The sequence below is a fragment of the Pelodiscus sinensis genome, chromosome 3 (genome assembly GCF_049634645.1).
Source record: "Pelodiscus sinensis isolate JC-2024 chromosome 3, ASM4963464v1, whole genome shotgun sequence".
In the NCBI taxonomy this organism is placed as follows: Eukaryota; Metazoa; Chordata; order Testudines; family Trionychidae; genus Pelodiscus; species Pelodiscus sinensis.
The window spans coordinates 116,245,427-116,272,928 of NC_134713.1; the positions used below are offsets into that span (position 1 = coordinate 116,245,427).

General features: G+C 44.9%; 1 protein-coding gene across 12 annotated transcripts in view; it reads left to right on the forward strand.

Annotated features, from left to right (window-relative positions):
- Positions 1-27,502, forward strand: part of QKI (QKI, KH domain containing RNA binding) — a 265,388-nt gene that overhangs the window by 207,357 nt on the left and 30,529 nt on the right. The gene's annotated exons all lie outside the window — the stretch shown is intronic.

Consider the following 27,502-nt stretch of genomic DNA (forward strand, 5'->3'; position numbering starts at 1 on the left):
GTTTTTTCTAATGTCCAACCTAAACTTCACTTGCTGCAATTTAAGGTCATGTTTTCTAGACCTTTTAATCATTTTTGTTCCTCCTCTCTGGACCCTCTCCAATTTCTCCATATCTTTCTTGTAATGTGGTGCCCAAAACTGGATGGAGTAGTACTCTAATTCAGGCCTAATCAGTGTAGAGCAGAGTGGAAGAATTACTTCTCTTGCCTTGCTTACAACACTCCTGTTAATGCATCCCAGAATTATGGTTGTGTTACACATTTGACTCATATTTATCTTGTGGTCCACTATGACCCCTAGGTACCTTTCTGCAGTACTCCTTTCTAGACAATTATTTCCCATTCTGTATGTGTGAAACTGACTCTTCCTTCCTAAGTGGAGTACTTTGCATTTGTTCTTATTTAATTTCATCCTGTTTATCTCAAACCATTTCTCTAGTTAGTCCAAATTATTTTGAATTTTGACCTTATCCTCCAAAGTACTTGTAACCCCTCTCAGCTTGGTATCATCTGCAAAAGGAGTGGGCAAAAGCCTTTCAGCAGGCCGGATCCAGCCCACCTTGGGCTTTGATTCACAGCCCGCGAGGCAATTCCAGGCTCTGCCCCCAACAGGCATGCGCCCTGGGGCTGAGGATCCTCAAAAGGGCCAGCCCCAGAGGTGCTGCTACTGTGGCCACACAGTCTGGGCCCAGCAGGCTGAAGGCGCTGCTGCCATGGTGCCTCCAGGGCTGGCTCCGGGCTGTGTGGTCGGAATAGCGGCGCTTCCAGGACCGGCCCCAAGATGTGTGGGCGCAGCAGCAGGGCCTCCCTCTGGGGGTGGCCAGGACAGCATGGCTGCAACCGTTGCTGCAAGGGCCTCAAAGCCAGGTACGGTTCCCCCCTCATTCCCAGACCACCTCCTGACCCCAATCCCATCACTTCTTTCTCCTCCCCCCCTCCTAAGACCCAGCACCCCCAGCTTGCTCTGACACTCTCCCTTGTTCTTGCACCCTCTCTCCAGGCTACTCCCTGCACTCTCCCTTGTTCCTGATCCCTCCACCTGGCCAGACACCCTACTCCCATCCTGCTTCTGCTCCCTCCCAGATCCTGTACCCCATCTCTATCCTACTTCCTGGCAGCCTTGTCTTACGCACTGTACCCCTCATTTTTTCCCTACCCCAGAGCCTAAAGAAAAGTAACTTCAGAACCCCAGAAAAGTAAATCTACCTTTCCCCTCCCCTCATGAGGCTGGGGCACCAGAGGAGTGAGGTGTCTCCATTGGGGCCACATTATTGAGTGTAGGGGGTTTTGGAGGAGGTTTTTTTGCTTCTCATATGTGTGGTCCCCAGCTGATTTTTTTTGTAGGTCAGTCAGGCCCAACCAAAAAAGGGTTCCCCATCCCTCCCCAAAATAAAGAAAACACTGAAACCTTTTTTTAAATGAAGTTTGATAAACTAACATGGGAAAGTTAGAATGTTTAATCTGTTTCATAATTTAAATTAAACTGTTCTTACTAGCTGCAGTTGGTTCAGAAAATGTCACCATCCCTAGCAAGGTAGTTCATGCCCCTTCTGCTCAAGGCCCCACCCCTTCCAAGTCAGCTCGCAGCCACTTCAGAAATATGTGAAGTGGCCCCCCCCCTTCCAAAATTATTGCCCACCCCATCTCTATGCCATCATCTAAATCAGTGGTCCCCAACACAGTACTTGTGAGTGCCATGGCGCCTGCCAGGGCATTTGTGCGCCCACCGAGTGATCGGGGCTGGCCCTGCCCTGAGGGCGTGGTACCTGCGCCGGACAGGCAGCGCATGGGTAGCCCCGCCCCTGAGTGCCCAGCAGCCCCAAAAGGTTGGGGACCATTGTTCTAAATTGTTGATGAAGTTATTGAACAGAGCCAGTCCCACAATTGAACCCCTTTGAAACTCCACTTGTTATGCCCTTCCAGCATGACTGTGAACCATTAATAGCAACTTTCTGAGAATGGTTATCCAGCCGGTTATGCATCCACCTTGTAGTAGCCCCATCTAGGTTGTATTTCCCTAGTTTATTGGTAAGGTGGTCATGCAAGACCATATCAAATGCCTTACTAACGTCTAGGTATACCACATCCACCACTTCTCCCTTATCCACAAAGCTTGATAACCAATCAAAGAAAGCTATCAGTTTGGTTTAACGTGATTTGTTCTTTACAAATCAATGTTGGCTGTTACCTATTACCTTATTTTCTTCCAGATGTTTGCAAATGGATTCCTTAATTATTTGCTTCATTATTTTTCCTGGCACAGAAGTTTAACTGACTGGTCTATAGTTTCCTAAGCTTTTCCTATTTCCCTTTTTAGAGATGAGCACTAGATTTACCATTTTCCAGTCTTCTGGAATCTCTCCCGACTTCCATGACTTGATGATAGCTAATGGCTCACATACCTCCTCTATCTGCTCCTTGAGTATTCTAGGATGCATTTAATCAGTTCCTGGTGATTTGAAGACCTTTATCTTCTCTAAATGATTTTTAACTTGTTCTTTTCCTATTTTAACTTCTAAACCTATCCCGTTTCCATTAGTATTCACTGAGTTAGGCATCTAGTAACCACAAACATTCTTGGTGAAAACCAAAACAGAGAAGTTGTTAAACATCTGTCATTTCCAGATTTTCTGTTATTGATTCTCTCTATTCATTGAGCCAACCCTATCCTTGGTCTTCCTCTTGCTTCTAATATATTTGTAGTATGTTTTCTTGTTATCTTTTACGTCTCTAGCTAGATTGAGCTTGTTTTTGTGTCTTTGCCTTTCTAATTTTGTTCCTACATACTGGTGTTATCATTGAATATGTAACAGTAATTTAAGGGTAGAACAAGGATGTTGTAATTATCCCCAAAACTAGCATCATAAACACAGAAAATTCAGAGTTAGTCTTCAATTGAATAGAAATCCAAACATATTGAGGTACGAAAATGCACTGTTCCAAGCCATCTTTAACTCAGCCTGCAGTGACATGACAGAAATGGAAGGGGATGGGGAAAACTGAATTTGTCATTAAAAGTTGGTCTAATATAGAGAGGAGCTACAAAGACTTGTGTTAATTTTAGGATTATTTCATGATGGGTCATTACATGGCATAATTTATTTGGGGACGTTATACAACAGGCTCTATTTGACCAAAATACTATAAGCCTAATCAGCACAGCTAAATCTTTGCAGTCTAATTTTGATCATAGCACATTTAAAATCTCTTGTTCTTTAGAAAATAACTTTGATTAGCTGTTGTGAAAAATGATTTAATTACATTTTATACCTTCATCTTATTAAAATATATTAATATGCAAGGCTCGACAAATAATGTAATCTACTCGCCTGTGGCGAGTAGATTACAACCTGGAAGAGCCAGCGCAGAGCGATCTCAAAAAACAATAATTACAAAAAGGTTAGTTATTGGTTCTATCGGGTATGTTTAAATGTGGCACGGGGTCCAACAAAACATCTACTAAAGTTCCCTTACATTTTTGCTGTGGGCTTTTTAGGCATGTTGGTTGAGAGAAAGCAAAATAGAACTGTTTGCTACATTTTCAAGATATTTATACATTGTTACTTCCTTAATTAACTGCTTATTATATTAGTGATGGTCTATCTGGGTATATGTGCGTGGGGGGGAATCCTAAAACTCTTAGGTACCAGAACTTATTCAAACTCTGATTCTTGGAACTGACTGAGCATTATCCTAATTGTACTGAATACAGTCGTTTTTTGCTTTTAAGTTAGTTTGAAACAAGACTGGTGGTGGAAAACAGTCTTATACAATAAAAGACAGTTAAAGTTGCTCAAGATGGGGTGGATAGTCCTGATAGGTGAAGGAATCCTGTCCTTGATCAATACAGTTGATCACTGCTTTTTCCATTCAACTTTAGGACAGGAAAGAAACCAGGAGCATCCTCCCTGTATCGTGCTAACCCATGAAGGCATGGTTGTTTGAGTGGCATGATCTGAAGACCTATGTCCTTCCTTTTTTATACTGTGTACAGGGAATTCAGTTCTCCACTTACATATAGTAATATGTTCAGTACCAAATTTTACTAGATAAGCTGCTATGTTTGTGAGTGCTGGTAAAATGTAGGGATGTCAAGGTGCAGTCAAGTATTGGCTGCTTGCCCCAACCACAGAGTATTTTAGTAACCATGTAACCTCTAAAAACTGTTGCAGCTACACGATTACTGAAATATATGATATCTAACATCCCTAATCCAAACTGTTATCTGACCCAGAGTTATGTCTTGACATCAGCTGTGAGCATGACTGTTTTAGATGATATTGGAGAAGAGACAACAAAGGAGGTCAGTGGCACGTTGAAAACTAACAAATTTATTAATGTTAGGGCATAGGCTTTTTGTGAGCGACAACTCACTTCCTCAGATACTGAAGAGAAAAGAAAAGAAAGGAAGGACTACAGAGATTAAGTGTGACATCAGTGCTAATTAAATCAGAGTGGATGTGGACTTCCAAATGTGTGGTATGAGGGGACACAGTGCTCTGGAATCTCCATTCCCCTCCACTTAATTGAGTCTCCAGGGCAGCTAATCTAGCATGTTTGATTACCACTAGCATGCCTTTAAAAATTAGGAATCAGAAATCCTTTTATGTTAACTAATTGGTAGCATTTAACTACACTTTATTTCTACAGCACTCAGAGGTATAGCCATGTTCATCCGTAACTTTAAAAACCACAAGTAGTCCTGTGGCACCTTAGAGACTAACCAAAATATATAATTATCATGAGCGTTCATAGATAAAACCCAGGTTTTATGCACAAAAGCTCAGGATTTTTATATATTTTGGTTAGTGCAGGGGTGGGCAATAATTTTTTACCTCGGACCACTTCAGAAATTTTTTAAGTGGTCCTTGGCCACCCCAGAAGGGATGGGGCCAGGACACTTCCTTGCTTTCTCACCCAGAGACCCTGATTGCTCTGTAGGTGTGGGAGCACGTGAAGTCTTTGATCCTGCCCCTCCCCCACAGAGAATCATCAGCTGTTCTGAACAGCTAGCGATTCCCTTTAGGTCCCCACGCTCCTGGCCGTGGGAGGAGACTTCGCATGCTCCCCTTCTGCCCCAAGGTCAGAGATTGCAGGTGTACAGGAGCAGAGCTAGTCAGCAGGCCCAGGACAGGGATCCCAGCCAGTGGCCAGGATCAGCAGCCAGGAGTCTGGCAACCCCTGGGGAGAGGTCTTATCTCCCCTGGTTTGGAAAATTTCCTTGTTGGGGACTGGTCAGATCTGACAGATGCCAGACCAGGGACATCCAACCTGTATAAGTGACTTGCAAATTGTAAGGGCTATTAAGAACAGAAACAGATATGAGGAATTTTTGGCCAAATGGCCACAACTTGATTAATTACTATAACAGGATAACTTCTTGGGAAACTTACCCTGTGAGGATAGGAATCACTCACCAGAGAGACACTTCTTCTTGGCCATCTCTGGGATTAGCTCTCTCACCTGGTACGTCATCTCTTTCCATCCTTGTCTCTACCTAAATACCCACCAAGTCCTAGTCCCTTCATTACTCAGCCTTCTAGCCAGGCCACCAAGGAAATATCTACCACTTCTACCGTCCAGTCATTTCATGGAGTGGGAGGGAGAAGTGACTTAGACCTGTCCCCTACTTTGCTTCTCAGACCAGGAACACCTCATGCTATCTCTCCTTAACTTCTCCATCAGTGCTGCTTAAGTTCCCATGGTCACTTCCCTATGGTGCCAGTACTATCTATGCCCTCTTCTCAGGGCCTTCAGTCCACAAGACCCAGCAGTCCACCAAGAGCTCTCTTGCTTCCTCATTCCCTGCCAGCAGCTACCTTGTCCAAGATGCTACCTTCCTGTAGCCCACTAGGAGCATAGTCTTTTTTCTTTGAACTACCTACAACAACTGACCCTGCTCTGCCCACATCTCCCTTTTATGTGAGTCCCTTTTATGTACCACTCCTAGCTGGTTGGTGGTGAACCCCACCTCATGAGGAAGGTTATTTATGCTTCCTCTGTCATACTTCTTTTTTATGCTCAAATTTTGAGTGTCTTATCAGCTGCTTTTACCTAATGCTCTATGAAACTCTGCTGTGCCCCCAATTTTTTTCATCATTTAATATCACCATAAAACAAAAGTCTTATCAGTAGGACTACCATTTTGCTATGGAAAGTTGAAACAATTTCTCCACAGAAGTTCATGGAGAGAAGGGGGACGGAGAAAAAGTCACAGAAAGGTGGCCAATGGAGAGTGAGCTTAGCCTACAGTGATTTGCTCCTGCTCTGAAGGACTGGCTCCATGCATTGCATCCTAACAACACCACTCAAGTTTAATGTGTTCATCCATCTGTAGATGCAGATAGAGTGATGGACAGGCCTGACCTGTGTGACACTGCAACTCCCTGTGCCAAGTTGCAACTACGCTTGGTGGCATTTTGTCGACTTCATTCAATTGTCCTCTGTAACAAAATCATATTCCTTCCTATCAGAGACTGATTACTTCCAATGTCTACCACAGGCTACAAGCCAGAACAGCCTACTGTATCATTGCAGTAATGACCTGCAGATATCATTAGCTGGAACACAGCATCATGTAAAAGCTGAATTTAGCCTTCAAACCAAAACTAAATGCAAATTTTTTAATATCCTTCACCAAAAATCATCATCATAAGAGTGGGCAGGGATTTGTGGTGCAGGGAAGAGTTGGAAAAAGCATTTTTCTGTCGTGCTTGCTATTGTCAACTATCTTCAACCCAAGAGTCCTTGCAAGGACCAAGGATTACTCAGTGAGAGTCTTCCCCTTAGATCAGTGATTCCCAAGCTTTTCGGCATCATGCCCCCTTTTTGATTTTTGAGAAACCCTCACCCCACCCCAAATAGCAGCAAAACTTGTTGGGGGGGGGGGAGGACATGACCAGGGCCGAAAAACAAAAATAGCAGCAAAACTTAGGAGGGAGAGGGGCTGGGTTACCTCGCGCGCCCTCCCCAAATTCCTTCATGCCCTCCCCCCCCAGGGGGTCACAACCCCCAGTTTCGGAACCCATGCCTTAGATGTTACAGTAAGTTTCAGAGGGGTACTAGCCTGGACACTAATTGACAATTTTTTTTCTTAATTTTTTTCCCTTCTCTTTCCCTACATTTTTTGTTAGTCTCTAAGGTGCGGTAGAACTATTCGCTGTTTCAGGTTTTTTCTGTTACAGTAATGTAAAGCAAATGGTATGCAGTGCTCTCCAAACCCCATCTTGCAATTTCACACAGGCTGGGAAGGCCATCCTGCCTTAAATACAATCTCCTAAAAATCCAGAATATTTGTCATTGTGGCCCATTGGTTAGAGCACTAGATTAGGATTCAGGAGACTTGAGTCCTATTCTTCTGTTCCTTGCTCTTTTACTGGCCTGCTGGATGACCTCCAATGAATTGTTTTCCCCCTTCTGTGCCTCAGTTTACCCAGCAGTAAATTGGGGTTGAGGATGCTGACCATCTTTGTGAAGCACTTTCAAATCTATTGATGAAAAGTCACATACATGCGCTAGTTGGTAATACTCTGTTATTGGTATCCTTAGCAAAGCTAACTTAGAAGCAAAAAAAACCCCCAAGAAGCTGAAAAGTGTGTAAAAATAAAACTAGTCTTTTCTCATTTGGTGGAGTACTCCTCTCATTTGATGGGGTACTCTCAACCAATGGAACTCTTTGACTCAACCTGTGGAACTCCTTTCCAGAGGATTCGGTGAAGGCTAGAACTTTAACAGGGCTCAAAAAAAGAGCTAGATAAATTCATGAAGATTAGGTCCATCAATGGCTATTTGCCAGGATGGGTAGGAATGGTGTCCCGAGCCTCTGTTTCTCCGGAGGTGGGTGACGGGGAGGAATCACGTGAGGATTACCTGATGTGATCCCTGCCTCTGGGGCATCTGGTATTGGCCACTGTTGGCAGACAGGATACTGGGCTAGAGAACCTTTGGTCTGACCCAGTATGGCCATTCTTATGTGAGGTGTGTGGGGTCATATTTGTTATAACTTCTATACCCTGGCATTTAGTGTTTTACATGATTGCATGTAGTAAGTACTAGCTTATTTTTAAAACTTTTCAAAGGACAAATCTCCAGTTAAGTTCGATGGTTGTAGGCAACAATGACCCTCCCAGCATCAGCATCCTAAAAATACTAGTAATTCTAGTGTTCCCCTTCCTCCCCTCTTTCTTTTTGTCCCCACTGTTCTATGGTGAAATAAGACAGGGGTTTGGGCTTCCACTGTCTTGTACAGTAGGTAGCCACAAACTGCACTTTGCAGTTGGATAGTAGGGGAAACACTGAAGAAGGGAGAGCAGGGGAGCAATCATTACTTCATTTCCCCCTCTAGTCAGCCAAAGGTTACAAGTGACAGGAGATCAGTATCGCATATAAAATAAAAAGAAAACCCACTTGAGGAGCTATTCCCAAAGTAACTTCTCTCAATAACCTGGTGTTGTAAATACTCCTGATGGGTTTATCTAACCTGGGGCAATCCCAGTCAAAACAAGACTGTGGGCTGTCATTATTAAATCACATTTAATATATATTATACTGTATGACAGTGGTCCCCAACACGGTGCCCGTGGGTGCCATGGCGCCCGCGGGGGCATTTGTGTGTGCCCGCCCAGTGCTCGGGACTGGCCTGGCCCCAGGCACGTGACGCATGCATGGTGCCGGAGCCGGCCCTGGGCATATGGCGAACGGTGAGCACCGGCCCTGGGCACGCGGCGCTTGGGGGCGGCGCTGGCCCCGGGTGCACAACGAATTGGCCACCCGCGCATTGGGCGCGTGGCTATGGGGGGGGCCGCCCCCGGGTGAGCAAGTGTCCCCGCCCTCTGGCAGGCGAACGGCCACGCCCCCTGGCGCCCAGCACCCTCAAATGGTTGATATGCAGTAGTGCCTGTATGATATGCAGTAGTGCCTTTATTTAGTGCCAGCTGAGTGAAAGAAACATGGTTGAGAGTCTCTTCGGTAATCAGTGTATTAGTTCCTGATTGATCCATAACTTTGTTTTCCTGGAAGTGACGAGTTCTCAAAAAAAAAAAAAAAAAAATCTAAGGTACCAGATGTTCAACATTTTTTACTCTTCATATTACTTTTGTTTCTCTAGTTCAGTTTGTTGTGCAAAATTTCTGTTGAATTGCAAGATTGACTTTGGATCCTCCCATGGATAAAACTGTAATGTAAGAGTGCATCCCTCTCATGTACAAGAAAGGTGTTTGCTACTGTGTTCAACCATGAACAGCCATTTTAATCTGAATGGGAAATCTGTCTGGGGACCCAAAGTACAGTAATTAGCAGTCTCTTCAGAGTGTCAGAGCAGAATTACCATTGTAATGGTTTAGCTGGAGGATAAAAGGATTGAATTTGGGTCTGCCTGCCTGCCAAACTAAATGAGTTGCCATGGGAATTTTCAAATGTAAGAGGCGTTTACTTAAAGCAATTTGGCGGGTTTGAATAAACTCATAAATTATGTGTTTTAGAAGAGAGATCCCTGCTTTCTCTGGCATAGGCTGAACAGCAAAGTAGGCTGTTAGAAAGCTGCTTACATTCTTAATGAGAATGAGTTGATCCATGCTCCCGTTCAGACTATCAGCTTATTAAGGCTAAACTGTTTCTGCTAAATACAGTACAGTAAGCACATTTCAAGAGACAGAGTTTGCAACAAATCCCTGGAGTGAAAAACAAAATCTGATTGCTCTAAAAATAAATTGAATTTCCCTTGCTAGATTAGATCTGTTTTCAAGTAATGGCATTAAAAATGGTTCGTTGTATTGTTTCAATAAGCATTAACCTGCTATTGATTTTAACTTTTCTGAGCATGTAATATTATTATGACACTTGTCAAATCTGCTTCTGAAAGGAATGAGGGCAACAAAAGCTTCTTTTGAAAACAAATAAGGTTCCTCATCCCTTTGAACTAGTCCTTTCAGTTCACATGTAAATACTTTTTGAAGATCAGGTTCTCTGTCTTTCTAAGGGGAGTTGAGCTTTGACCTGCTGGTGTGTATGTCAGCACCAATGCTACTGAAATGTGAGAAGATGGACTCAGTGCCTTCGCAGATGCCGAAAGTGATAAACATCACTTATGCTTGTTTAACCTTCAGTTGTGCTCAAGAAGTCAGTTGTAGCAATAAGAGATGATGTACTTGTGTTTTGTGCCAGCCTTTGGAGCATAGTTCAGAGTGAAGTAGTGCTGCTTGATAGTCTTTTATATGTGTTAATTAACCTAGAAGGGGGAAAGATTTATTTTTCAGAAGTGTGAATTGTGATCTTAGATTCCGAGAGAAATATTCTAGTCAATTAATTAGAAAAGAGCAAGACTGAGAGTGCCAGCCTCAGGATGGACTGTCAGAAACAGGGTAGATAACTTGTATGTCATGTAATTAGATTTAACCAACCAAGTATCACATGTGAACTTCGGAAACACCGTTACAGTCTTCTCATGGAGGTTGTGTCACGGACATTCTAGTCTGTTTTGCCACTGGGGAAAGCTTGACTTAGATGGTTATTATACACTAAAGATCTAAGATTCAAAAGTTTCAGAGGGGTAGCCGAGTTAGTCTTTAACTGAAAAACTTAAAAAACAAATAGGTTAGTAGCACTTTAAAGACTAACAAAACATGTAGATGGTGGTATGAGCTTTTGTGGGCACAGCCCACTTCTTCAGAAGTGGGCTGTGCCCATGAAAGCTCTTCAAAGAGTCAGGTTGCTTCCAGGGTCAAGAGACTTACCTCAGGTCAGTTTGTGCCTCAGAGTAGGGATGTGAATGAGTAGTCGATTAACCGATAAGCCTAGACTTATTGTTTAATCTAGTTGACTACTTGCATTCCCCCCCCCCCCCCCCCCCCACACACACACACTTGCTGCAGGGGGGAGAGAAGCAGGAGGTGGTGCTGGGGGGAACCAACTTAAAAGCTGGTTCCCTTCAGCACTGTCTCCACAGTGTCGCCTGCCCCCAGGAGGCATACCTGGGAGGTCGACAAATACCTTTGATGTCGACCGTGGAGTGTCCAGACTACTGCGCTGAGCCGACAAACAGCTGATTGGCTCAGCGCGGCAGCCATGTAAATTTAAATGAAGCGGCGATTATTTAAATCGCCGCTTCATTTTCCTATGCCGGGTAGTCTAATCTACATGCCTCTGTCGCCAGAGGCATGTAGTCTAGACGTACCCTTAGACAGCTGCAGCAGGCTCATGAGGCACGGGCTGGGGACTGTTTCATTCCTGTGTAGATGTCTGGACTCAGACTAGTGCGTGGGCTCTAGGACCCTGCAGGGTGCAAGGGTCCCAGAGGTTGAGTTTCTATTTAAGCCTGGAAATCTACACAGCAAACAGTCCTGCATCCCAAACTAATTTTATAGTAAATTAACTAAGGATGTATTAACTACGACAAAGAAATGATATTTGATAGTCATTGATGAGGGGCAAGAGACCATCCCTGCTGGCAGGTTGATCATTTTAGGGCAAACATTTCCTTACAGTTACAAAGAAAAAAAAATATGAGCTTGTAATGTGATAAAGATGATATATGTGAGATTAAGGCTACAACATCTTTAAAGCATTTTATATAGTCTAAGACAGGGGCGGGAAACCTTAGGCCCAGGGGCCGGATGCAGCCCCCAGCTTGACTTGCTTCAGCCCCTGAGGCTCAGAACTCCCTCACCCAAGCATTTGGGAGCCCGTGCTGGTGTTCCAGCTCCCCTGCTGTCCAACTGAGGGGCTGGAGTGCACAAACTCTACTAGCCTAGTCTCTGGTGTGGAAACGAATGTGGGGAGCGTCTGTCTTCTTCTCTGGGACCACGTTAGTGAGGTGGTATGTTTTAGTTTTGGGGAAGTTGTGGGTTTTTTGAGGGTTGTTTTTTTTGGGGTGGGGGGTTGGCTTTTCACTTCTGTGGCCCCTAACTGATCTTTCTGTGGGTCAGTGGCTCCCAACCCAACAAAGGTTCCCCGTGCCTGGTTTAAGCGCTGATCACAATGTTATATTCAGTGCCCACATGAATGACAACAGTATCCCGGTGAACACACAACAATGAATTAATGAATTTGTTAGTGCTCCACTGGTTCTGGAATTCTTGGCAAGATACAGCTTTTGGTTTCCCAGGGTCACTGTACTGTTACAAAATATAATTTAAATTGCATTCTGAATAAAGTGAAGGTTTAATTATCTGCCTTATGCTGATAATTGTTGGTATCTGCCTCAAACTTTGATGATGATTTAAGAGATGTAAGATAGTGGAAAAACTTTTACTGGGTTAATAAGGCAATATTCCTTTAATTGTAGAAACATAGGTTGTGGTAGAGGCACTGTGTAGCTATACTTTGAACTCCTTGACCAAATGTAATGTACGTGTAATGATGTACCTGTAAATTAGCGAAAGCTTAGTTGTAAATAAAACTTACTACTATTAAATTTTCCTCTCAGTAACATGTATATGGCACTGGTGATTCACTTGTTGAACAGCTGCAGAATTCTGATAAATTCCTACACTGATATTAAAGCTAAAGCTGAAATTTTGCTGGGAGCCTCAGGGAACTGTTTAATATAGACCCATCTACCAGAAAGTCAGATGAAGAGGAAATGAGCATTTACTTATTAATTACTAGCAGACTTACCAGCATTGCCCAGGTTCTTCAGAGCAAGGCCTTGGGGGTGCATGTTCTCCCCAACTGTCCTGGGGTCTGTTCTTTCTCTCTCTTTCTCTTGCACACCCTTCCGGGTCACCTCCCCCCACCTCCAGCCTGCTTGGCCTGTTCTCTCTCTGCCTCTCCTTCCAGTGCTGCAGCCAAGGAGTGGGAGCAGGGAAAGAGTTTGGAGCCAGAAGCTACTTACCGGAGTGCTGGTAGGCAAAATGGCAAAGCCCCAGCCCGCTGCTCCAAGTAGACACTGTAGAATAGCTCTCCTCTGTGGGCTTACTGCTCCCAGTGTCCATTCTCATATCACATCTCCCCGAAAGCAGCCCCTCTCTCTGCGTGTTATGGAAAATTGTGCATTTCCTGGGGCTTCTGGTTGTCATGGCACAACTAAACTCTGACCTTGCTTTAAGTTAGGAGAAGAGAAAGCTGCATGCCAAATTTGGTGGTCCTAGCTCTTAATGCAACAAGGTAGTCATGGCACAAGCCCTAGGAGAGAGCTCTCCCACTGCTGTAGGTCAGTGGTTCCCAAACTTTTTTTATACTGGCAAGCCCATTCACAAATTTTTGGTGGGCCGGTAACATTTTATTTGCATATTCATTATGCAAAGAATGAATACTCAAATAAAATGTTACTGGTCCACCAAAACCCCCAGTCTTCAGAGCCCTCCAGTGACAGCTCTAAACACAAGAGCTCCCCATCTCTCCCCTACCCCCTAGCTCCAGCCACTAACCCCAGAGTCACCTGCATCCAACCTCACCGATGCCAGCCTCCCACCCTCAGAGCCCCCCACCACCAGACCCCCCAGTGCCAGCCTCCCGTTTCCAGAGCCCCACAGGACCCAACCCTCCCCAGTGCCAGTCCCCAGTATTAGCCCCATCCCAAGAGCCCCCCAGTGCCAGCTTAGCTCCCCCACTACTAGCCCTGCTCCCATAGCCCCCCCAGTGTTGGCTCCCCACCCCGGATGCCCCAGTGCCCCCATGTCTGCGTCCTACCTCTTAGAGCCCCCCTACCCCATCCCAGTTGAGAACTTCTGCCTGATTGGTTGTGACACCTCTCCCAATAGCCATAATGGGAAGGGAGGCACTGGGTGGTGTATCCCAGCACCAACCCCCAGAGTCGCTGCGGCCCAGCAGCCAGAGGTCCATGGCCTGTCAGTGGACCATGGACTGGCTCTTGAGAACTGCTACTGTTGGTAAACCACCTCCATGCAGGGTATAACTCACAGCACTTGGAGCCTGTTTTCGCTGGTGCTTTACAATGCTGTAAATTACTGCACTCAGTGTAGGAGGTGTTTTTCATACCCCTGAACAAGAATATAAGATATTGAAGTGGCAATGTAGGTTTTATCTCTAAAAGATGCATCTACACAGCAAAGAAAAACCTGCAGCTGGTCCATGCCGGCCAACTCAGGCTCATGGGGTTTGGGCTGCAGTGCTGTTTCATTTCTATGTAGACTTCTTGGGATTGGGTGAAGCGCAAGCTCTCAAACTCTGATCCTAGCGCAGCAATGAGCAATTTAGGCTAGTAAGTGGACTGCATGGGTGGTCCTACTTCATTTCAGTAGGCTGCAAGATTGTCGTAAATAGGATGATCTTCTGAAAGAGGGTTGTTTTCCTAACTGAGGTGTGGTGATTGACTCTTAGTGCACAGTTTTCAGGGTCAATGTTGTGGGCAGTCAGCACACACCTCACTTCATATGCCCTTGCTTTACATGAGTGTCACTTTAGTAATAATACCAATAGAACAAAAACTGTGTGGCTGGAAACCAGCAGAATCTGGAAATCCAGCACATGGAAAATGTAAAGAAAATGTTTTTGGGGCCACATGTAGAACCCCAATGGACCGCAGCTTGCCCACCACAGTCCTAGAGCCTGGGCTTTAGCCCAAGTCTCAATGTCCACAGTGCAATTAAACATCTCCTCAGAACAAACCCAGTTCGAGTCAGCTGGTATGGACCAGGCTCAAGTTTTTAAATCTAGTATAGACATACATAAAGCCTTACAAATCCAGGGATAGCCAATTTATATTGGCAGGTATCTTCAGCCACAAGTGTATGCAGATAGCTGCAAATGTTTTCTGCGGATGCGGATACCAATTTTGTATCCACTCAGGGTTCTAGACATATACGTAGAATACCAACTGCTCTTCTCAAGGCTTCTGTAAAATGTTATGCAGAAAATATTGTACAGAACAAGTAGGAAAAGACAAATATAGAAATTGCAATAGTGAGGACATTTCAACATAGTTTAATATTTGAGTGGGAAAAGCCTTGTAACATGCAAACACTGTGACTTGGACACCAACATTTACAAGAATGTTAGCCATGTTATGAAACTTAGAAGGTAAAGAGAGACCTTGGGAGGGAGGAAAACATGGAAGGTTTTGTATCAGAGGGAACCTCAATAAACTGCATTTTCGTGGATTTACAGTGAATAAATGGAGAAACTAAAGATGAAAATTATATTGATTTTGTTACATTTACAGGTTAATATTTATCCCTAAAATAAAAGGAAACAGTCAGGTATCAGTAACTTTTCAGGTGTCTAAATGTGACATAAGTGAACTCTGATATGTTTTTCACCCCCGTATCTGAGGTGCTTCATATTGCGCTCCATTTTGACAGGTTAAAAATAAGAATGCAGGAAAACTATATTGTCAAAATAATTATTATGTGAATTGAGCTTTCATCTAGTGATCTCAAAGCCCTCTAAAAACATGTGGAGTAGTTAAAAATAAGAATTATATTTAATTCCCAGATGGATAAATTGAAGGATAAAATATGCCGAAACACAAAAAGTGAGCAAGCGACAAAAAGGCCATATTGGTTTATACCAAAGGTCCATCTAGCCCCATGTCCTGTCTTCCGACAGTGGCCAATTCCAAGTGACCCTGAGGGAATGAACAGAACAGCTAATCATCAAGTAATCCATCCCTTGTTCCCCCATTCCCAGCTTCTGGCAAACAGAGGCTAGGGACGTCATACCTGCCCATTCTGGCTAATACCCATTGATAAACATATCCTCCATTAATTCACCTGGTTTATTTTGAACCCTGTTAGTCTTGGCTTTCACAACATCCTCTGGCGCAGAGTTCCACAGGTAATCTATGTGTTTGTGTGAAACCTGCTGTTTATTATTTTAATTTGGTACCCCCTATTTCTTGTGATGAGAGAGAGAGAGAGAGAGAAAGTAACACTTATTTACTTATTCCATACCAGTCATGATGTTATAGACCTCTATCATATCCCACATAGTTGTCTCTTCCAAACTGAAAAGCATGGGCAGCAGGTATAAGAGGCCAAAGGGAAGCAGTATGTCTGTGGGGCCTTAGTGCTCAACCGTGCCAATTGTCCTATCCCTATTCTGACTGTTCCTGAAGGCTCCCACAGCAGTCTGGAGACTCTTCCCCCAAAGTGGATCTGTTAACTTATAAGTTTCCATCAATAATATGGAAGCCTGAGAAGTGCAAGATTGACTAAGATAAAATGTAATTTTTGGATGTGTCTTCTTTCCCAAAGGGCAAACCATAGATCCTTGCAAGATGATAGCCATATGCAACAGAGCTGCACCAAAGGACATCCACCTCTGGAGGGCGGAATACTGTCAGGAGTAAAGACCCTCAGCTAGTCTACTTGCCCACTACCTTTAATCCTTTAATAATTATAACTGAGCCCCAGTAGAATCTTCTGATTGGCTGAGAGGATCTGCAGATCTGCTTTTCAGACAAGCAGCAAGGTGCTAGCTGCTTAAAGCTTTCACCCATGGCTGTATTAGCTTCTGCTTATGCCTTTTCCCTTCTGCTGCCTTCTCTGACTCCAGGTAATCTTGTGTACTGACCCTTGGTTCCAGTTTCTTACTCTGACTCTGGTTTGACCTTTGTCTCTGACATAGGATCCCCGATTACATTTCTGACCTGCGACACTGGTATCCAGCCTCAGACTTTGGTTCTGACTATTTCCTGATCCTTATCCCTGCTGCAGCCACTAGGGCAGATGCTCCACATTCCGGATTCTTACTGTCTATGGGGACCTCCAGCATGTCTCCCAAACTGCAGAAAAGTGTTCAAGAAATAACTTACTTATTTTAGTGAACTGTAACAAACCCGTACCAATATCCTGGGATTTGTTAGCATATTGATTCACATGCATTCAAGATCCTTTTGTTCATTCTGAGCCAAAATAGGTATGGGTATCTAAGACAGAGTTCCACCCCCTGTCCTCACCTCTTTTACCCACTTTATCCTTCCTAAACCGGTTTTAAACAACTAAGAGTCCAGTGGCACCTTAAAGACTAACAGATTTGTTTGGGCATAAGCTTTCGTTGCACAGACCCACTTTGAAACAGTAATTTTAACATTCCTGTCGTGCGGTCTTCCCATTAGATTTCAGTAATGCCTGTTGTATCAAATATCTTCTCATTGAGGAGGATTTCTGATTCCTCTTGTTTGTTACCAGACTCCTAGCACTGGTATATAAGTACTGGGCGGATTTCTTCTAGTCATATTATATGTTACATTGTTTCAATATATTTGATACACTGAGTTTGATAGTGTATGGTGCTGGTTCTTTAATCAGAATGTTTGCAGTACTAAGTCAAGGGCCTTTCAGAGATCTAAGTATGTTTTATCTACAGCAGTTTCTTGCAACCAACCTTGTTATCTTTTCAAAGGATGAAATAATTTTTGCCCAGACATCTTTTCCCTAAAACCATGTTGACTGGTTGCGGGGGGCTCAGTGGTGTGCTAATCATTCAACCAAAAGCAAGTAGCTTTTCCTGTGCTCTTAATGTGCCTATATCCAGGCAGCATGAAGGAGAAGGAGGAAAGAGGTAAGGGAGAGAGGGTTGCAAGAGCCAGACTGTGGCAAGGAGGTGTGTGTGTGTGGGGGGGGGGGGTGGGGGGGTTGACAGATGATTAAAAAATTAATTGTAATTAATTACAAGATTTAAAATGCTGATTAATCAGCTTTAATCGTGCTGTTAATAATAGACTATCATTTAAATATTTCAGATGTTTCCTACATTTTCAGATCTAACTGAAATCAATATAACATAGAATACACATTATACAGGACTCACTTTATATTATTCTGATTACAAATATTTCCAATATAAAACAATAGTATTTGTCAATTCACTTCATATGCATATTATACATAAAAATGCTTGGCATATCTGGCATGTAAATACATTTCAATGGAGGGTACAAAAGTGCTATTGGAATGCCTGTTTTCACTTTCATGTGACATCGTAAGAAAGAAATGGGCTGCATTATCTCCTGTAAATGTAAACAAACTTGTTTGTCTTAGTGATTGGGTGAGCAAGTAGTAGGAGTGAGTGGACTTGTGGGCTCTAAAGTTTGACCTTGTTTTGTTTGAGTGCAGTTATGTAACAAAAAAAATCTGTGTTTGTGTTACACTTTAACAATAGATTTCAATGCAGTACTTGTATGAGGTGAATTAAAAATATTATTTCTTTTTTGCTTTTTTACAGTGCAAGTATTTCCAATAAAAATAACTGATCCATGTACATTTTGTATTCAGTTGTTGAAATCAATATACTTTAAATCATAGAACCACATCCAAAATACTTATAAATTTAAATTGACATTCTATTATTGTTTAACTGTGATCAAAACTGTTAAATCATGATTAATTTTTAATCCTAATTTGTTTTTAATCATGTGTGTACAATGACAATCTAATATATACGCTCAGAAAAAAAAGGAGTCAGGAACTAGGATTAGGGAAGAGTTGGGAGTTGAGGGAGAAGAAGAAGCATGAGCCCATAGGGTGTGGAGTTTTCAGTATCCAAAACTCCTTGAACTCATTTATTAAAATAGACTAGGTTTTGATTTGACGGTTGTATCCAGGCTCAGCAATAAATAGTTCACATACAAGAGGCGTGTTATGTTGCTGGTCATGTGGACAAATACGTATACCAGAGTTCTTGAAACTATAGAATGGTTTCAGTAACTTGAGGAAAATGCTTTTTAAAAGTACTTAACAAGAATTCTTCCAGTCCAACAAAAAAGCCTACATCTGAAATCTCTGGGACCCAGTGTGTGAAGGTAAATCAGTGCTTTACAGAAGCAGAGTTTATGCTGGTTAGGTGACATTAATCATCCTTGTCCATGCTTTCGAATGTTTGATATTTGTTTGCTTTTTTTTTTAAACTGATGTTTGCAAACTTTGCTTGGAAATTTTATCTGATATTTGATGTTCTAATTATGAAAGGGGTTTCATGAGCAGAAGTTAGTGCATGTTCATGCAGAAGTTCAGATTAATATGAAACATTATTAAAGAGTAAACAAAGACCAGATTTGATACCGCATACTAATATTTTTCAAATGCTTGATTATCTCCGTTCCATGTTAGGTGTGTGCTTGTCACATTCATCGATACCTAACGTTGTTCCTCAGTGGCATCCAGTTTTTTCCTTCCTTTAGTGTTTTAGTTTAGAGTTTAGTGTCCCAGAAAGGAACTTTACCTTGAGATGGAGCATGTCCCGCTTCCTGGTGTTTGAGCTGTGAGTGATGCAAGAAGCCTGTGCTAATCAGTGACCTTCACTCGAGCTGCCTATCTGTCGGAGTGAGCCACATATTAGTGATAAGTCTTTCACCAAAAAGGAGCGGGCCATTAGGCTTAAACCTGTACTTATGGAATTAGCATTGACCCCACCACCAGACCAGTCATGCTCAGTTCAGCACACAGTACCACCCTGCCTGTGCAGAGCGCTTTGCTGGGACCACTGATGGAGCAGTGGAGATCCACTTCTCCAGCACTGCCCCTAAGAAGCAGCAGCCCCATAGAGGCTGTTCTCCCTATTGTATGGGAAAAGACTGGGTGAGCCTGGGCCCATGGGCTCATCCCTCTAAGTGAGAGTTGGGAGCCGGGTCCCATCTTGCAGCAAGCAAGCCAATCCTCCCAGGAACACATCAGTCAGCTGCTGACCTGGGGGCCTTGTAGGTGGTAGAAGATGTCTTGTTCAACCCTAGATTACCACCTTGGTCCCCATTAGTGCAACTTTCCTTGCCCTTCTGCAGGGAGGGTTCTGACAGTGCTCACCCACCCAAGTCAGCAGTGCCTCTGATGTAGGGCTGCTCTTGGCACCAGTCTCCAAATACCATTTCCTTGCACTCCAAGCATCCATTACGGACAAGGCGGTGCACATTGGAGGCACGTATGCTTTGGTACCAGGAGTATCATTGCCACTAATCCTAAGTGTGGAATCATACTTTTGAGGGCCATCATTGAGATTACAAGTACCAGGCTTGAATGTAAGAAATGGAAAAAAGTCATTGTGCTGTTTGTTATCAAATTAGTTTTAGTATATTAAACCATTTATACTTTTAATCAAGCATAGATACTACTGTTGGTCCCATTTTATATTGTTCTCTTGATGAAGATCTAATCCCTGGTGATAGAAAAATAGTCTCATTCATATTTTCAATATGAAATTGCTCAGTTGAAGCAAAGCCTAGGATGTGGAACATTTTGCTACCTGCTGTAAAAATTTAAAGACACTCAGATAAGTTTGCAGAGGACACTAAGCAAGGGGGCAAGTTAGAGACATTGGAGGGTAGAAAGAAAGTCAAGAGTGATCGAGACAAATTGGATGATTGGTCCAAAAGAAATCTGATGAGGTTCAACATGGACAACTGCAGAGTCCTGCACTTGGGACGAAAGAATCCCAAGCATTGTTACAGGCTGGGGACCGACTGGATAAGCAGCAGTTTGGCAGAAAAGGACCTGGTGATTACAGTGGATGAGAAGCTGAATGAGTCAACTGTGTGCCCTTGTTGCTAAGAAGGCTAATGGCATAATAGGGTACATTAGGAGGAGCATTACCAGCAGATTTAGAGAAGTGATTATTCCCTTTATTCAGCACTGGTGAGGTCACATCTGGAGTATTATGTCCAATTCTGGGTCCCACATTGCAGAAAGGATGTGGACGCATTGGAGAGGATCCAGCCAACAGCAATGAAGATGATTAGGGGGCTGAGGCACTTGACCTACAAGAAGATACTGAGGGATTTGGACTTGTTTAGTCTGCCAAAGAGAAGAGTGAGGAGATATTTGATAGCAGCCTTTAATTACCTGAAGGGAGGTTTCAGAGAGGATGGAGAGAGGCTGTTCCCAGTAGTGACAGATGACAGAACGAGGTACAGTGGTCTCAAGTTGCAGAAGTTGGTCTAGGTTGTATATTAGGAAAAACTATTTTATTAGGAGGGTGGTGAAGCACTGGAATGGGTTACCTTATGGCAGTAGTATAATCTCCCTCTCCAAAGATTTTTAAATCCCGGATTGACACAGTTCTGGCTGGGATGATTTAGTTTGGTCTGGTTCTGCTTTTTGGGCAGGGGGTTGGACTCAATGACCTCCTGAGGTCTCCTTCAACCCTGTGATTCTATGATTTTTTGTTTTGTATAAAGACTGTCTCAGTATCTTGGGTTCCAGAAGTCCTCCATTTCTCACACTTACTTTTTTCTTGTTTGTTTTTTCAAAAACAGAAAAATCATGTAAAGTATATTACATTTCATAGAATTATAGAATCTTAAAACTAGAAAGGACCTCGAGAGATCATCAAGTCCAGTCCCCTGCCCTCACACCAGAACCAAGCACTGCCTATATCATTCCTGATAAATGTCTATCCAACCTTCTCTTAAATATCTCCAGTGATGGAGATTCCACAACCTCCCTAGGCAATTTATTCCAGTGTTTAAACACCGTGACAGGAAGTTTTTCCTAATGTCCAACCTAAACCTCTCTTGCTGCAATTTAAGCCCATTGTTTCTTGTCCTATCATCAGAGGTCAAGGAGAACAATCTCCCCTCCCTTCTCTTTGTGACACTGTGAGATACTTGAAAACTGCTATCCTGTCCCCCCTCAGTTTTCTCTTTTCTAAACTAAACAAGCCCAATTCTTCTTCGAGTGGTTGCTTGTGTCCATTCAAATTAGGTGTGCGCACCACGTGCACTGCGTCTTCCAGAGTGTTTTCCCTAGCGGTACCCGTAGCGCTGGCAGGGCGCCCCATGGAGTGGTGCCGCCATGGCAGGGCATAAGTGCCCCTGCGGGCGCTGCCCCACCTCAATTCTTTCTTACCTCCCGTGACGGTCGTTGGAGCGTGTCTCTCTCTTAGCTCAGTTAATGGTTCCCGTTTCTCTCTTAACATTGTAAATAGTTCTATTAGTTAGGTAGGTAGTGTCTCCTTTGTCCTTTGTTCTTCCTCCCCCTTTGGGGGTGAGGAATGCCAGGGCCGCAGAGCTTTAAGGCGTGTGCTGTCTGCGCAAAGTTCATGCCCAAAGGCGACCCACACGACAGCTGTCTGAAGTGTCTGGGTGAGAGCCATCTCGCAGATGCCTGTAAGATCTGTAAGTCTTTCAAGCCACGCTCTAAAAGGGAGAGGGTCTCCTGCCTAACACTTCTCCTCATGGAAATGTCTTTACAGACGGTACCGACTGGCCACCCTACAGTGCGAAGTGCGCCGGTGTCCCGAGTCCCATCAGGAGTTTGTGGCCATGACCTCTGCGGGTAAGGCCATCGCCTGTACAGCCCTCCAGGCCTCTCTGGGCGCAGTTGACTCTGCAGCCCGCTCCATGGCGTCAGGTGTGGTCATGCACACCGTGGTGCCTGGCTGCAAGTGTCTGGAATACCTCCTGATGTCCAGTCTACTGTCCAGGATCTGCCTTTCGACGACAAGGTGTTATTCTCGGAGCATACGGACTCGAGGCTCCATACGCTCAAGGACACAAGGTCTACCCTTCGGTACTTGGGGATCCACACGCCTGCTCCTCAGCGTCGTCAGCTGCCATATAGACAGCAGGGGAGGCCGCAGTCCCAGATCCCCCGTGGGGAATACTGGAGACGTCGTCCTCGTGTTTCCGGTGGGAGCACAGGGACAGCTGCGGGCTCCTCAGCCTCAAGGGGCCGTAGGTGCTGAATGAGAGGGGACAACCCCAGGGAGGTTGGTCAAGGTCCTTCCCAACAACGAAAGCAGCAATTTTGACAGGCTCCCAGAGAGTCACGCACCAGCCTCCCACCCTGGCCCCCCGTTTGGGGCCAGGTTATCCCGGTTTGCTCAAGCCTGGGCAAAAATCACAAACGACGCCTGGGTTTTAAACATAGTCAGGAGTGGCTATACCATCCCCTTTCTCGGCTCGCCCCCTTCCAACCTCCTTCCCCGTCCCTTTTCAGGTACATTTCTCTCCGCCAGGAGGTGCTCACGTTCCTCCAAAAGGGGGCGGTAGAGAGGGTTCCACCGCACCTGGAGGGCAAGGGTTTTTACTCCCTATATTTCTTAGTCCCCAAACCCAAGGGTGGGGTCCGTCCCATCTTAGATCTACGGGACCTCAACAAGGTGGTCGTGAAATCCAAATTCAGAATGGTTACCCTGGCGTCTGTCATTCCGATTCTACAGTTAGGAGACTGGTACACTACTCTCGATCTCAGGGATGCCTACTTCCATGTGGCAATAAGACCCAGCCACAGGAGGTTCCTCCGGTTTATTTTGTCCCGCTGCCTCTTCCAATTTTCTGTGCTCCCATTTGGCCTTTCTACAGCACCCAGGGTTTCTACAAAATGCATGGCGGTCGTGGCGGCGTTCCTCCGCAGATCAGGAGTACACGTGTTCCCATACCTGGACGACTGGCTAATTCGTGGTCATCCCTACGAACAAGTAGAAGCCCACGTATCCCTCACAAGGGCCCTCTTCAGAAGGCTGGGACTCATGCTAAACGAGGAAAAGTCATCATTGACTCCCTCTCAGCACCTTAAATTCGTGGGTGCCCTCCTGGACGCCAGGGTGGCGAGGGCACTTCTCTCCAAAGCCAGGTTCCTGGCCGTAGCGGAGCTCGTCTCCGAACTATCCCGGTCCCCCATCACAACGGCCAGGGTCTGCTTGTGGTTGCTGGGACACATGGCGGCGTGTACGTACGTGGTCCGCCATGCCCAGATGAGACTCAGACCTTTACAGGCTTGGCTGGCAACGGCATTCAAACAATCCAGGGGCCACTGGGGCACAGTTCTTACGGTGCCCCCGAAGGTAATAGTTTCACTGCACTGGTGGACTCAGGAGTCTGTGGTGTGCAGCAGGGTCCCCTTCTCTGTACCTCCCCCCTCACTCACTCTGGTCACGGATGCCTCAGACCTGAGTTGTGGTGCACACCTGGGGTGTCACAGGACCCAGGGCTCAGAGCAGTCAGGAGAGCGTGCGAGACCTTCCTGTCGAAGCTCTCTCACCGCTCTGTTCTAGTCCGCCTGGACAACACGGCAGCTGTATTTTACATTAACAGGCAGGGGGGTGCCCGGTCGCCTCCCCTCTGCCGCGAGGCCCTGAGCCTCTGGGAACTGTGTGTACAGCACAACATAGTTTTGCAGGCAGAGTACCTGCTGGGGTGCAAAAACTTACTGGCCGACGCTCTGAGCAGGTCCTTTGGAGCCCACGAGTGGTCTCTCAAGGACTCAGCCCTTCGTCAGATCTTCCGCAGGTGGGGCTATCCCCTACTAGACCTGTTTGCCTCGGCACGCAATACCAAGTGTCGGAGTTACTGCTCCCTATTGGGGTTGGGGGAACACTCCTGGGGGGATGCCTTGATGGTCACGGGGCCGACGGGCATCCTTTATGCTTTCCCCCCATTCCCCTAATTCCCAGAGTTCTGACCAGGGTCAAGACCTTCAGGTCCATGGTCATCCTGATAGCCTCCAGGTGGCTTAGACAATTCTGGTTCCCCATACTGGTGGACATGTCCACCAAGGAGCCGATAGCACTCCCGCCAGCCCGGGATCTCCTAACCCAGCTGTGGGATGGGGGGGACCATGGTTCACCCGAATCTCAAGACTCTACACCTAACGGCCTGGTTTATCCATGGTTGAACCAACCAGAAAGGGAATGTTCCCAGAAGGTATAGATGGTGCTCCTAAGTAGTAGGAAACCACCTACCAGACGGTCGTACGCTGCTAAGTGGCAGCGCTTTTCGTCTTGGGCGTCCTGCAGGGGAGTGCACCCATCCTGTGCCCCTGTCCCATCCATTTTGCAATATCTTTTTTAACTTAGGTCTAGTGACCTCTCTATCTCCTCTATCAAAGTCCATGTGGCATCTCTCTTGGCCTTCCATGTTGGTTCGGCAGGAGTTTATCTGTTCTCTGACCTTGTGGTCAAAAGGTTCCTTACGGGTTTGGATAAGTTGTAACCCTCGGTTAGACCCCCTCTCCCAGCTTGGGACCTCAACCTCGTGTTGTTTAGACTTATGTCACCCCCCCTTTGAGCTGCTGGCTACGTGTTCTTTGAAGCACCTCTCCTGGAAGGTTGCATTCATTGTGGCCATTACGTCGGCTCACAGGGTTTCCGAATTGAGGGTGTTGACTATAAATCTGCCCTACCTGGTGTTTTCTGACAATAACGTGAGGCTCCGCCCCCATCTGGCTTTTCTCCCCATGGTGGTATCACCTTTTCATTTGTCTCAGGAAATTTATCTCCCGGTTTTCTTTCCTAAACCCCATACCTCACCCAAGGAGCAGGTGCTCCATTCCCTGGATGCTAGGCGTGCGCTAGCTTTTTATATTGATAGGACCAAAGACCTTTCGCAGGTCTCAGCAGCTTTTTATTGCTGTCACAGACAGGGTGAAAGGGCTCCACATTTCAACCCAGAGGTTGTCCAACTGGGTCCCAGGCTGCATCGGGGAGTGTTACAGCACATTCTACCAGGGCGCAGGCGTCCTCTGTAGCGTTTGGGGCGCAGGTTCCAATCACTGAAATTTGCAGAGTGGCCACGTGGTCGTCACTCCACACCTTTACGGCGCACTACGCGCTGGCGCAACAGGCCAGGCAGGACGCAGGGGTGGGCTCTGCAGTCCTCAGCTCTGTATTGTAAATATGTTTGGTTTATCAGTGTCACATTGCACTTTATGCAAGTTTTCTGTGTTCGCTTGATTGAATAAATTTGTTTGGATTGGTTCAACTTTTCGTGGACTTGTGTTTCTGACTGCTCCAACCCCTCCTCCTTGAAGTGGGTTAGCTTGGTAGTCACCTAATTCGAATGGACATGAGCAACCACTCGAAGAAGAAAAGAACGGTTATTTACCTGTAACTGTTGTTCTTCGAGACGTGTTGCTCGTGTCCATTCAACTCCCACCCTACCTCCCCTTCGTCAGAGTGTCCGGCAAGAAGGAACTGAGGTGGGGCAGCACCGGCAGGGGTACTTATGCCCCGCCATGGCGGCACCGCTCCAGGGGGCGCCCTGCCGGCGCTACGGGTACCGCTAGGGAAAACTCTCCGGAAGACGCGGTGCACACACCTAATTCGAATGGACATGAGCAACACATCTCAAAGAACAACAGTTACAGGTAAGTAATCGTTCTTTTCTTTCAGTCTTCCCTCATAGCTCATGTTCTCTACATCTTAAATCATTCTCTTTGCTCTTCTCTGGATCTTCTCCAATTTCTCCACATCTTTCTTGAAATGTGCCCAGAACTGGACACAATACTCCAATTGAGGCCTAATCAGTGCAGAGTCGTGCTGAAGAATGACTACTTGTGTCTTGCTCTCAACACTCCTGTTAATGCATCGCAGAATCATGTGGGGGTTTTTTTCCCCCAACAGTGTCACACCGTTGACTCATGTTTAACTTGTCGTCCACTATGACCCCTAAATCCCTTTCTGCAGTACTCCTATTCTGTATGTGTGAACTTGATTGTTCCTTCCTAAGTGGATTAGTTTGCCTTTGTCCTTATTAAACAACATCCTGTTTACTTCAGACCATTTCTGTAGTTTGTCCAGATAATTTTGAATTTTGACCTTATCCTCCAAAGCAAACCCCTCCCAGCTTGATATCACCTGCAAATTTAATAATTGCACTCTCTATGCTGTCATCTAAATTACTGATGAAGATATTGAACAAAACCAGTCCCTCTGCAGAGCCCTACTTTTTATGCCCTTCTAGCATGACCGTGAACCATTAATAACTTCTCTCTGAGATCAGTTATCCAGCCAGTTATGCACCCACCTTACAGTAGCCCCATCTAGGTTGTATTTCCCTAGTTTATTAGTAAGAAGATCATGCGAGATCATGTCAAGTTCCTTACTAAAGTCTAGGTATACCACGTCCAACTTTATGATTAAAGTTGGTTATTTAAATAAATTAAAGCTTTATTGAAAGTGCTTAAAGTGGCCTTCTCTCACAACAGTGTTCTTATTTGTTTTTTATTTGAGTTTCATGTGGGGGCATGGTATGGAAACTTCTCAGATGTAGTTAATTACCTGTATTTTGATTGATCTTTAGATCCATTAATCTCAACCTTTGTTTTCTTTGATGCTGTTGGCTACCTTATGCACCTGTCTCCAAAGCTGTATCAGGTTATAAAATTCTCTTCTGTCATTCCTACCTAGGAAAACTCCCTTTTTCTCCACTTGTATCCTAGAATTCGTCTTTGCACTGTGTTCTATAAGGTGCAAATTTTACTCCCATTTTTTTCCTTCTTCCCCTCCCCCTCTTCACCTCTATTTATTTTAGTTCTGGACGTCAGACTCTCTGGTCATCTGAAGAAGTGGGCTGTGCCCACGAAAGCTCATGATACCATCTACATGTTTTGTTAGTCTTTAAAGTGCTACCAGACCATTTGTTGTTTTTTAAGTTTATCCTGTACAGACTAAGTTGGCTACCTCCTGAAGCTTTTGTGTAATAAGTTAGTCACTATACTCAATACAGAAACAAAGTATTCATAAAAACAAGGAGTCTGGTGGTACCTTAAAGATTAGCAATTTTATTATGGCATAAGCCTTCGTGAGTTGCATGTCATAATACAATTGTTTAAGATGCCACCAATCTCCTTGTTTTTGCTGATACAGACTAACAGTTACCTCTGAAAAGTATTCAT